The 12,874-nt window shown below is 32.4% G+C and overlaps 1 long non-coding RNA gene across 1 annotated transcript; it reads right to left on the bottom strand.

Moving 5' to 3' along the window:
- Positions 1-5,234: 5,234 nt before the first annotated feature.
- LOC143225337 (uncharacterized) lies at positions 5,235-12,874 on the bottom strand. The gene is made up of 3 exons (XR_013013798.1): positions 12,824-12,874; positions 9,423-9,526; positions 5,235-5,396 (listed from the first exon to the last, which is right to left on the bottom strand). It is a non-coding gene; the product is annotated as an uncharacterized LOC143225337 (long non-coding RNA).

Below are 12,874 nucleotides of genomic sequence, written 5' to 3'. Positions count from 1 at the left end.
GTTCATAACAAATACGTAAGTAACACTGCATAAATCACAACTGAAACTATTATGAACAGATATGTGTAGACAGCTTATTGTGTATTTGTTTTTCCTTTTCTTTGTTAAGCACAAAACTACATAATGGGCTATCTGTGCTCTTCTCACCATAGGTATCGAAACTCGATTTCTAGCGTTGTAAGTCCACAGACATACTGTTGTAGCTCTGGAGGTGGTGCTTCACGAGAATACAGAAATGGAAATATTTGGGGAGATATTTATTCAAAGCACGTACTAAAAAATGCTTGCTTGTATTAATACATACCCACATACAAGATATCTCCCTGATTCAGAACCCAGACAGTTGTAGACTTTTCTGTCCGAGGTAAGTTCGTGAATAATGAAATTTCTGACAAATCATGTAAATACACGCTTTCCTGATTTTAATTTCAAATCCGTATCCTTAGTATCATGAAATGACATTATTAGTGTCTCAACAGAAGCCAGAACTAAAGTATCATCCGTAAAGACGAATCCTTTGTTTCCTTGTAGCTCCATCAGTTTTCCAGAAGTCGGAGGTACATTACACAGATAACACGTAGAATAATATATTAAACCATTCTTAAGTGATAAAAGCAGCGTTAGATTTACTTTCAGTGGTCTGATAATATAGTTTAGGGTATTCAACTTGTATTTACCTTCTAGTTAATTCAAACATTGGTCTATTCTGGACTTTCACACAATACTAATCCACCTATATTTCAAGCAGAACTTTACGTTCCGTCACAATCACTGCTAAATATCATAAAAACTCTCACAAGGTTGTATTAGTTCAACCATTAATATCCATTGAATTTTAGATATAGTGCTACAATAAAAACCTGTTTGGAATTTGTTTCATTGGACATGTGCCACTACTGTGTATGTTATGGCAAACAATTACTGTAAAATCCAGTTAGTAATATGATCCTACAAACACGTCACCAAACAATGAGCAAGCCACTAACTTCCTGTCTCGCTTCTCAACAGACAAATTCGGGGATTCATGAATTTGCTTTTGAAAACTTGATCACCAATACCGAATGTTATTTGCCGAAAAACCAATTTTACCTGTTTCACAACCAACCGCATCCCAATTTTCAAAACAGTTTCATCTTTAAGAGATCGAAGCTCGAACAAAGGATGAAGATGTATTGTAGTTTTGGTAACTTACTTGATGGTTTTTGAGTTGTTTTAGAACACCATAAGCAACGTTATTGATATAAATTTTGGTGTGACAGAAGATTTTATGTTGTTCAGTTTAGGTTTGATGTGCCACTCCATACTCTTATTAATCTTAAATTTAAATTTGCTTATAATACAATGTCGTTTTCGAAATGTTGGAGGATATGTAGTAAAGAATAGTTCGAAAACCAGTAATAAGCTTACGGAAGTACTTCCTTAAATGAGTATATTTTCTTATAGCAAAGTCACATCAGGCTATTGGCTGAGTCCATCGAAGGGCATTGGATGAGAACTTCCCACCCCTGATCTGAAGTCATTAAATGGAGGGAGGTCTCATATCGTGGGATCTCATGAGCTATTGACTAAGTTTTTTCTCCTGTGTCTTTGATGTATATGAAAGAAACTGAAGGCTTTATTTACCATAGTGATGACATAAAAAGGGCCATCATAGACTGAATGTAAAGGTCTGTAGAAGGTTTTAACTTTTCCGACATACAGGGCCTGGATTCCATACCTGGTTAACATTACTTGTTATTATTAGAAAGCTGGTTGAAGATGCGGCGGGAAGAAGGTGATGTCGACTACCAGATCAAATGCGTAAAATGAAACTGATAAGCCATGACACATTTGGGTTCTTGCTGAAAGATGAGGAAGGAAACCAAAGCTGCTATGACTAACCTAGAAGATTGAAATTTGGCAGGACCGACCAATTGGATGCATCTCTGCTGATCCAGGGCATAAGCACCATGTTTATTCATGGTGGACTCAACCATCATGATACTGTATTCAAACTAATGCTTATGCTTTTATAAAACAATGATGATGAAAACAAGTGGATTAACCTGTTGATGTTTATAAGAACTAAAACGAAAGACTTGGATCTATTTTTTCAAGTGTTTAGAATCTCAAAATGCTGGTAGTTTCCCATAAGCTCTGCAGCTAAACGCACCAATAGGTGTCGTGGTTCAGACATTGCCATCACAGCATTTAGTTCTCTATGAACAGTTCTATGAACGTGTGTGTTTAGAGTGTTAGTTTTATTTGCAGACTGATTAGATGCTGTACTTCGCATTTTGTTTTACAACAGGAAAAATATTCAAGTGCCAGTCAATAAGCGGGAGAGCCAACAACAAGCAACACTTGTTATTGCTTCAGCTAGTTTAAATATACTGTACTAAGTAGGTGAAACTATCCAGATTGGGTATAAGTTGTTGTATGATTGTAACTAATGCGTGTTGACGTTGTTAGTAGAGAATGGTGCTGTCAAATCTTTGCTGGACCTCCTAGTGCACCGGACAAATTGCACAGATCCACCACTCTTGTCAGTCGATACAAACATTATTTTGACTAGTCGAGATAAGTTCAGAAATCTAGCTTTAACTGATCATTAGTGTAGCTTCTAAAATTTCCCACATATCTAGTGCTGTTGCGTAAATAGCAAACACATGGCTGCTCAAATACATCATATCTGGCTAAGAACTGTGCAGGCAGTCCCAGTGGTGAACAGATGGATAATTTTAATGTGGTGATGGTGAAATTTGGCAGCGTGTTTAAAAGATTAGATAACCAGCTTGATAAAACCAGAAATATTTCATTACATATATAGAATTGGCATGCATGCAGTAAACATTATTGTTCGATATTTTTTCAATACCACGAATAAAGTCGATGATGAAACAGAGCATGTTTGAAGATTAAATAATATTCCAACCAGAATATTCTGTAATCTCCAGTGGAGTTGGTGATAATCCGAAAAAAAAAATACTGTGCCTATATTGCCTCATCAGATGCAATTCTGCAACCTATTAATAAATATTCTCACAACAAAGCACATCATCATAGATTATCTCACTGTACTTGTATTAAACGAAACACTTCACAAATGGTTTGAAACTATAGACAATTGATATTACAAATGACTTCATATACTGTGGAAGAAGCAGTAATGAAAATAATTTTCGTTGCCATGTGTATCTTAAGTTGTCCAGTTCATTCTAATAAGACTCCTTAGACGGTCAGTGGGCTGTACCCTCGTTAAGATGTATAAAGTTATGTAACCATCAGGAAACTAGACCTCTTTTCTGACCTTTCACCTCCAAATTATTCTGATAATTGCCAGTAAGTGAAAAGGTCAGGTCCCAGCTTAGGTGTCAGTGTAACAGTTGTGCACTTACAATATTAACACATGATAAAACTTTCTCTGTGTTCTAGCAAAATAGCATAACATAAATAAAACCATAAACTGGAATATTCTTCCACCTACACTTCCAAGTTCTGGAGAAATAAGATAGGTAGATTTCCTGGTGACCAGGCTTATGAAGGACAACCCACTCTTGACATCCTTCAACAGAAGAAATATATTCTCCAACTCAGAGTAGCCTTTCATCTGTTCGTCTCTCGAGGAAAGAAGACTTCAACTGTGGATAAAAACTTTGATATTTGTCACTTGATAACACACGCTCTAGAAGCTTGTATTTCCTGATCTTCATATGTCAACTATGAAAAGAGCTATCGCTAACTCTGACTGAACCAATCAAATGGATATAAATTACTGTAAAGCATAAGCAATTTCTAAAAAAAAAATCTTATACAACTCATTCTGTATAGCTAAATTTGAATGTTTCATCTCTACATTTCGCTGAAGTAAAACCATAACTTTAACATTCGAGTTTCGTAAACAAAACTTATTGAACCAAAACAGAGACAAGCACTTTCCATTGGTAATATCAAGCTTCGCCATGCTGTCTTATGTCAGAGCAAATTGAAAATTTGACATGTTAACATTGGGGGGAGTGATGACTAGCTGCCTTCCCTCTTAGTCTTACACTGCTAAATTATGTATAGCTAGCACAGATAGTCCTCATATTGCTTTGCGTAAAATTCGTAACAGATTTATTAACCTATAACCTTGTGTTTTAGTACGTTTTATTCGATATAACCTCTGTGTGTTATTACAATAACTATAAAAAATGTACGCAAATAAGAACATATGCAAAGCGTAAAAAAAAATCGATTTTTTTTATTGTGTTCATCAGAAAACTTTATTCTGTATATTCAACCAGTTATAATATCCATTAACACATCATTCTTTTCTAGTTACGTGTGGTATGTTTTATCCACATTACAATGTTACCTCTATTCTGCAGCAGAATGAACTAGCCTTTGAACATAAAAAATACACTAATTTTAGTACAAATAAAACGTGTAAATTTCCATATTTAAATACCGCATACTTCAATAACTTTTTGATAAAACAATCACTCTATTTATAAGTAATAATTAGCTAAGATACATAAGCTTAAGCATTACATTTTTTACAAAAATTCTAATTTTGGCTCTATCATAAACAAAAGTCAAGTGATTTATGTTGGTTCTCAAAGAAAACCAAGCAAAACTAAAGGAAGTAATTTCTAAACAAGTTCACGAGCCTTTCAATTTCATAACTTTTTTTAATGTTAAGGCCAAATTATTATTTTATTAAGACAAGTAAAAAAGGTATTCCTTTAGGATAAAAGTAAGGCCTAAGATTTTGTCATATTTTCCCCTTTGTTTTTGAATAAATAAAATTAAGATTTCAATAAAAACGACAACTTTAGCCTCAGGAAGTTTCTTATTAATAAGTTTTTTTTGTGTTCAATAGCAAAATTAATATTCCTTTGACAAAAGCTAAACCTAAAAACAAAATTTGTGGACAAAATGAAAAGGCCTAGATACATGTATTTTTGTAAAATAATTCATATTTGTTTAGTTTATGCCAAACAAAAAAGAATGTTTTGGAAAAAACGCTAAAGGCTTTGAAGTATTAAAAAACATACTATGGAAAATAAATGTTGGTAAACCATAACTTTTTATAATTAAAATTGTATCTTCTACTTATGACTTACATTCCCTTTCATATTTAGAAACAAGAGTATTTAACTGATATTTAATCCAATTTATTATGCAGAGACACATGAATATATAATCACAAATCCACAAGTTATAATTAGTAATATCAGACCTGTTAAATGTTAAAGAGTCCACAACTGATATTTGCAGATATAAACAATCAGTTTAATCCCAAAATAAATTTTACACAGGCCAAGATCAAATATTCAATCCTAAACTGAGTTACATCAAGATTTTTCTTGTTTCTGAGCAGACTTCACAACTTCAGTTTTGTCCGTCTCCAATGACGTCTTTTAGCATTGTATCTGAAACAAAACAAATGCAAGTCTCACTGTAAAGATATTAATAAGAAACAAATACCACTGCCCTTTTTTAACAACACAGAAAAATATAACAATGTAATACACTAAATTTTTACAATATTTTCACACTTGGTAGGTTGCTGTCCACTTCCTTAAAGGAAATAAAAAGATGTGAAAGTTCAAACACTACTTAGCTAAAGCTACCAATATCTATCAAGGATGTTTTAATGTATGACATTTTATTTTAAGATACCAACTATTAACCCTATGTGCAGGGGATGGGAGTGAAAGTGAGCATATCGTGACATTCAACATGGCATTTCATATCTGATGTCAGGTCTATCAACTATTCATTTTACCCTACACTGTTTACTTCATGGACTTGCCACCTAGTGTTAAACTTAAATGTGATATTAATAACACAATAATTGCAAGATGTTTTGCATAGTAAGCAGAAAAATGATAAACTAGTCTATTTTGTAACATGAAAAACAATGAAAACATTGTCACTCTAAGTGAATAGTGTTTCCTAGATGAAGTAAATTCACTATATTGTGTTATCACAACAATAAATTTAACTACATGGTACTGCAGATTATGTGGGACTGAAAAGACATTCATAGAAATGGAGTTTCAAACTGACCTTATGTTTCATGCTTTATGAGTACCATTAGAACTTTCTCTAGAACTTCAGACTGATACATTGTTTACCAAGTGCAATAAACAGTCAAAGAACTGTGATTAAATGGTGATAAACAACTTATGGTGGGCCAGAAGTGACACTGGGAACCATTTAAGCTCTAATCTGATAAAGCATTATACCTGAGCAAGTGTTCAACTCGTATTGAAAAGGAATTAACACATGCATAGAATGAAGTAGAAAATTTGTACAAAGGTTTCAGACAAGCCTTTCAAAGGATCCAATTCATCCCACTTTGTTAACATTACAAATAAGTGAATGAATCTTGTTTTATTAAAGGAATATGAGAAAAGGTTTTCTCAGATGACTTTGTCTCAGTTTTAAAAAATAGAGTTATTCAACAGATTGTTTATGTAGTGCATTCACAGTGAGTTAGTTAAATGGATGGCAACTGCCTGTTGTACAAACTCAAGTGTAGAAGGTGACGTTTTACCTCCATGCCCTGTTATGACGTGAATTGGATTAAGTTTATTAAATGTAATGTTTTCATTACTTTAACTGTAATAAACTCTGTTAATCCTCTTGCAATGGGCTCAATATAATATACAAGTTCGTCTACACTTTCACACACATTAAGTATTTGTACTACAACCTTTGATACAGTATATATATACCTTAACAAATTTTTGTAGACATTTAGTAAAGATTACAACTTGTTTTGTACAAAAAAAATTCAGTTTTTTAATGAAGTATTTTTTACTAAAAGACTTGTTTGTGAAAATAACAAGTCTTTTGTTACTAGTCTGAGTGTGAAGTGATTTTATGTGATGATGAAAAACTATTCTTTGTCTCATAAATTTCAGATACAGGGTATTCAGAAAGTCACTGTGCACTTATATATTTATTAACAGACATGTTTCAATATAGAACACAGGAGGTAAATATGAATGACAATTATAAACAATGTTGAAAGTGACCCCCATTGGCATCAATACAGGCCTGGATCCTTCTTATTTTGTTTCTAAACACCACTATCAGTTGCTGGCTTGAAATAGACTGAATAAAATATGATTACAAAACTGTACAGTGACTTTCTGAACACCTTGTATTATTTGTGTAATCTCTAAAACCTCCTAAATACATTTCAAACATTTGTTTTCCATAAGACTTCATATTTTATTTTCTATACTCTTAACAATGCAAGGCCTGTCACTTCAACTTTGTAACAGTCAAAAAATTAGGAAATATAAAGTATGTTTCTTCATGCTAGAATGACTACAAATGCAGCGGTACCTCGGTTCTCAAACGACTCCCTTCTCAAACATATTGTTTGAAAAAAAAAAAGTCTCTGTTCCTGAACCAAGCTGTTGTGGCACAAACCCCAAACCCCGAACAACCCTATGACCATTTTCGGCCCATGCCAAGCTTGTCCAAAACATTTTACCTGCACCTTTCGCTCAGTCCACATCCCCGCTAAAATCTTCTGTGAACGTTCTCATTTTTTCTTTGTTTTTCTAAATATTCTGATTAAAAAAGCCACCATGGAATCAGAGAAGGATAATGAAAGCAGCAAACCAAAAAGAAAAGTTGTCAGAGCCAAAATAGAGGTGTAAAAAGATCTCATAGTGAAGTATGAGAGTGGTGTTCGTGTGTCTGACCTTGCTACACAGTTTGGTATGGCGAAGTCTACAGTCTGCACCATACTGAAAAATAGAGGTCATCAAAAGAGCTGATGTTGCAAAAGAAGTGACAAATATCACAAACAATGGAAGAGGTAGAACATCTGTTGCTGATTTGGGTAAAAGAAAAACAGCTGGTGATAGCATTTCTAAGACCATCATTTGTGAGAAAGCAAAGCAGTTGCATGCTGACCTTTTGAAAAACACCCCTGGAATGAGTGCTGATAGAGTGAATTTAGGAAGTGGCATACATAGTGTGGTGAGACATGGGGAGGATGCCAGGCAGAAACAAACCTCATTTGACAAGTTTTTAGTGAGAAATCGGTCCAGTGAGTCTCAAGCAGGTTGTAGTAGTGCAAAGAGACAGAAAAGAGAAAGAACCCCAGAAGGAGAGTTACCTGACATTTTTAATGGAAGGTGATTCCCCTTCCAAACAATAAATACCCTCCTACTCTCCACGTTCCTCACCACCTTTCACTTATGCCAGCTCTCCTCAGCACAGGTAAAGTGCAGTTACATTTTCATTTATTGTTTTTATAGTTTTTGTGGTTAACTTTATTCATGTAAGTATTATTATACAGGTATAAATAAACAATATTTTTACTTAAAATGCTTCATAATGCATAATTTTTGGAGGTCTGTAACAGATTAATTTAATTTACAGTATTTCTTATGGGAAAAATTGATTCAGTTTTTGAACAGCCTTCTAAAACGGATTAAGTTGGAGAACCGAGGTACCACTGTATTAATATTTAGTCTATGTAGCTTTAGTCTCAATGCTGTATATTATCTTTTATTACACTGGCTTCCAGTCATACTTAGCTAACATTATATAATTTACATTGACATGGTGCACATGCACTCAGGTTATATATCCAGTAATATATGGTCACATTTCAATTATACATTATATGCAAATAGATTATTACCATTTAGAAATAAATTATTAAACTTATTTTTCTTAAAATATAGAAAAATAAACCTAGAAGTAAAGCAAACAATTATCTCTTCTACCTATGACCTTTGAATTTGGTTGCTGCTGGACACAGGATACTAGTAACTGTATTAAGGACAGTTTTCAAAAATGAAGAGAGTTGAACAGGACCATTATGTTTGATTTGGTACATAAGACATATCTCAAAAAAATAAAAAGATACAAGGTTCTTATTTTATATTCTAGCTTGTTAATAATTTGACTTACTAATTTGTACAAAGTACAGAATCAGTATTTCAACATCAAAAGCATCTCATTTTAAACTGCTGCAACCAACAGATCACAACTTATTAAAATTTATATTTAAACATTCTTTTAATATTTACTGTTAAATTAAGAAACTAACTCATATATAATATTAAAGTGTGAATTATAATCTACAATTTGACTCCAAACTTATTGACACAAATTCATAAAATAATAGTTCAATAAAATTTTGAATACAAGTAAACTAATATGATGATATGGCCTTTGACTCCTAAACTGTTGCAAAAGGATTGAAACTGTACATGTTGGTAAAAGTTGATCACTGTTTTTACATTAAGTGTAAATACAGTGATTTCTTTCATTTTCACAATTCTAAGCCTACTAAAAAACAATTCTCAGTGTTCAAGCACAGTGGCTACAGGAAACTCAGAACTGTGAAACAACTGGTCTAAAAACTAACTCCTACTTTATCATTGAATAAAGGTACAATAAATGAAGTATCAACTAACCTTATAGTATTTCCAGTTTTCATGCGAATCCATTGTGGGATTGGTCTGTTTTGTTTCATCTTCTTGGCCAACTTCTGTTTAATTTTAAATGTTTTGTGGGCACCCTGCAAGAAAGATATCACTAAAACACAGGACAAAACAACACTACTACTAGAACATTTACTCTGAATTACTAATAAAACCCAATTCTAATTAATATAAGCCCATTTTAACAGAAATTATTTAATTTTAAAATGCTATTTTTCCAGTTGCAGTGTATTTGTCAAGATTATACACAACATACTATCTTCAAAGGCTGCATAAAATTTAACACCTATCAAATTAATAAATGTTTTAATACAAAAATTTAGAATTCATTATACCTTCATGGTTACCCTTTATTATAAATGTATCATAGTTATTAATAACTCGGGTTACCCGTTATTATAAATGTATTGTTATTAATCACTTATTGATTAGTATTTCCTACAACAAATTGTCTTGATTGTTTGGGAATACTTGTTATAAATAAATAACTACTTTATTCCAAAAGATAAAGGAAGACAGGACCTGATGATAAACAAATTATCATATTAGGAAGTGACAGTAAAAACCAACACATAAGCTTTCAACCCAATTTACGCCTTCAGTGACGCATGTCAATCCTCAACACATGCAACAAATTTAGTTATGATCCATCATATTTCACTCCATATTAATTACAATTACTGTGTTCCCACACACGTTAGCATTTATAAATACGAAACAGAATTAGACTACAAAACTTGTCCAGAATCATTTTTATGACCACAGTACAAAATATTTAGAAAACATCATGTTATGGCTTCATTTTAAAATATAAAAGCTTCATAAAAACCAACTCTATAATTTGCATACAATTATAATTTTCCTAAATAAACAGTTACCTCTATTTGTGTTTGAAAGGTTTCTTAGTTACAAAACAAAAACAAATCTAATGAAAAGCAATTCCACTGCTGTCACAGACACAGCTGATTCAAAATGTCATCCACCTAAATGAAAAACTGAAGTCAAACTAATATGGTTCGCAGTTCACATGACAATCTCATCCAAATTTGGTGATTAATAAAAACCACACTCAGTTCATCTCCAAATAAGTGTTCTTTATAGACAGAACCTAGTAACTGACATTACAGACCCAAGGATGTTATTGACAGAAACATTCTGATCTACCAGTGTTTCTGAACTGAACATAATAAGTTAATTCACACTTCTCACACTACCACTTTCATGTTAACTACAAAAATATCTAAGCTGTGGTGCAGGACATGTGTTACCTTTGTTTCATGCATTATAAAAATATAATGGAAAAATGTTTTCATTGCATTTCTTAAATATCTTACACCTTTATGTAAAACATTTTGGTAAATAAATTATAAATGGTTACATTATCTACAAGTAACAAGGTTTAATTGAAGAACCAACAAAAATCATTTCATTATTGTCTGAAAGTAACAGAACTGGAGAACTTGTATGTGTATCAAGCAACAAAGACAGACTGTTACAATGTGTAATCCAGGGTCAAAGAGTAGATGGATGATACAATCACAGCAATATAACCAACAGTGTGAAATGGAACTCAACACTGAACGATTTCCCTTCTCAAACTATGAAAATTACTATTTTATTTTTAAACAGCATTAACATAAATTAATGTATGAGCTTGTTATGTTTTAGCTTTATTTCCAAGAGGACTGTTTAACACCTTTAATATAAATACTATGATTTTCTCCCCTCTGTCACACTATGAATGAAAGGCAAAACAAATAATTACATTTAAGCAAGGAATGAGAACATAAGAGCATACTGACAGCAGGAATACAAGGCAAGAGTTTTTCTGACAACTAAAATGGCCAAGGTTTTGAAGTTTCTTTTTCTTTGAGAAACATTCATAACTCAGTATGTACATGTTAATTCCTTGATGGTAAATAGAAACATTATGAAATAAACACAGTTTTAAAAGCCACAAGTTTGTTGTGCAGGTCTCATTATAGGTAGGTAGGTAGTCAGAATGCATCCACCAAATAATCTAACTAAATCTATCAACTTGTTTTTCAAGGTGATTACTAGTTGCATGAACAACCATTAACATGGTAAACTTTGATTTGAAAAATACTGATAAAACACCATACAGAATATTGGCTAAGAAAAGTAGTGTTTAGTTAGAACAAAAAACGTTAAACAGACTGGACCCTCATTTACAGACTTACGCCATAAAGTGTTCTGTTGCTAATACTATAGTATTACTAAAGCTAATAAATTCTATACTATTGGGTTGAGGAATAATTCCATGAGCGTTTTTTCAAGTTAAACAAATATATTCATAAATGAAATGCTTTCGCAAAATATTTCATATCATTTGGTAGATAATTTTTTGCTCTAATAGATGGTGTGTTTGATTTTCATATGTCTTTAATTTTTGTTTTCATTTTCAGCTCATTAAATGGACTGTCAAGTGGATAAAATCGAACATTTTCGACACCATCTGCTTTTTGCATTTAATTTCTTGCAATTTCGTTTAAAACAATGCATACTATATACCTAGGTATTACATGAAATAAAGTATCATAATAAATGTTTTGGGTGTAATGTGTTCATGCACTGAAGTATTGTATAGTCATGCATGTAATGCTTGAATGAAATTATTTAAAAACACTCACGAATTATTCCTCAACCTAATATTTACTGCTTAGACTTCAATCAGAATACTGTATTTAGTTTTGACCTTTTCTAGGTTTTTTTCTTTCTACAATGTAGGGAGAGCGGGTTTAGTCAACATGATGTTCTGCACTCAACCCTACTTTTACAACTGTTTTTTTTTATTTCTACTTTACACCACAGCAGATGGTAACTTGTGGTATGAAAAAAGCTAGGTCCCCTTAAAATTACTCCATTTTATATACGTCCAGATAAAACAAGCCTAAAACATACATTATGTTTACAAATTATACTATAATTTATAGGCTTTGAATGCTGTGCAACCACAACACACTTTAGTTAAAATGTCCACCTTGAATTCTTTCTTCTCAGTTCTAAGTCAGCGCTAGGAGTAAAATTACTATAACGATTCTAGGAATAGAACTTGAAAAAGTTATCCCATTGGAATATGATAAATTACCTTTCCTTTAAAGGGTAACCCATCACAATGTATTAATTTGTGAAATTAAATGGAGGATCGATAGAATAAAGGTTTCTGATTTCTTAGACAGCAAGACGAGAGGCCAGAAGTTTTAGATCGATATTTAACATAAAATAATATTCATCCAACTTCAATCTCTCTGCAATCACAAATAAGTAAAAATTCTAAATGCTATTTTCTATTATTTTCCTCGTGCTTAATTCAGTAAAATGTGGAAATCGATAATAATATAAACTAGACTTACCATTCTATCACCGCAGCCTAAACTCGTCTAGAACGAAAGAAAGAATTACTG

The sequence above is a fragment of the Tachypleus tridentatus genome, chromosome 9 (genome assembly GCF_004210375.1).
Source record: "Tachypleus tridentatus isolate NWPU-2018 chromosome 9, ASM421037v1, whole genome shotgun sequence".
Classification (NCBI taxonomy): Eukaryota; Metazoa; Arthropoda; class Merostomata; order Xiphosura; family Limulidae; genus Tachypleus; species Tachypleus tridentatus.
This window is presented reverse-complemented; position numbering and strand designations above follow the sequence as displayed.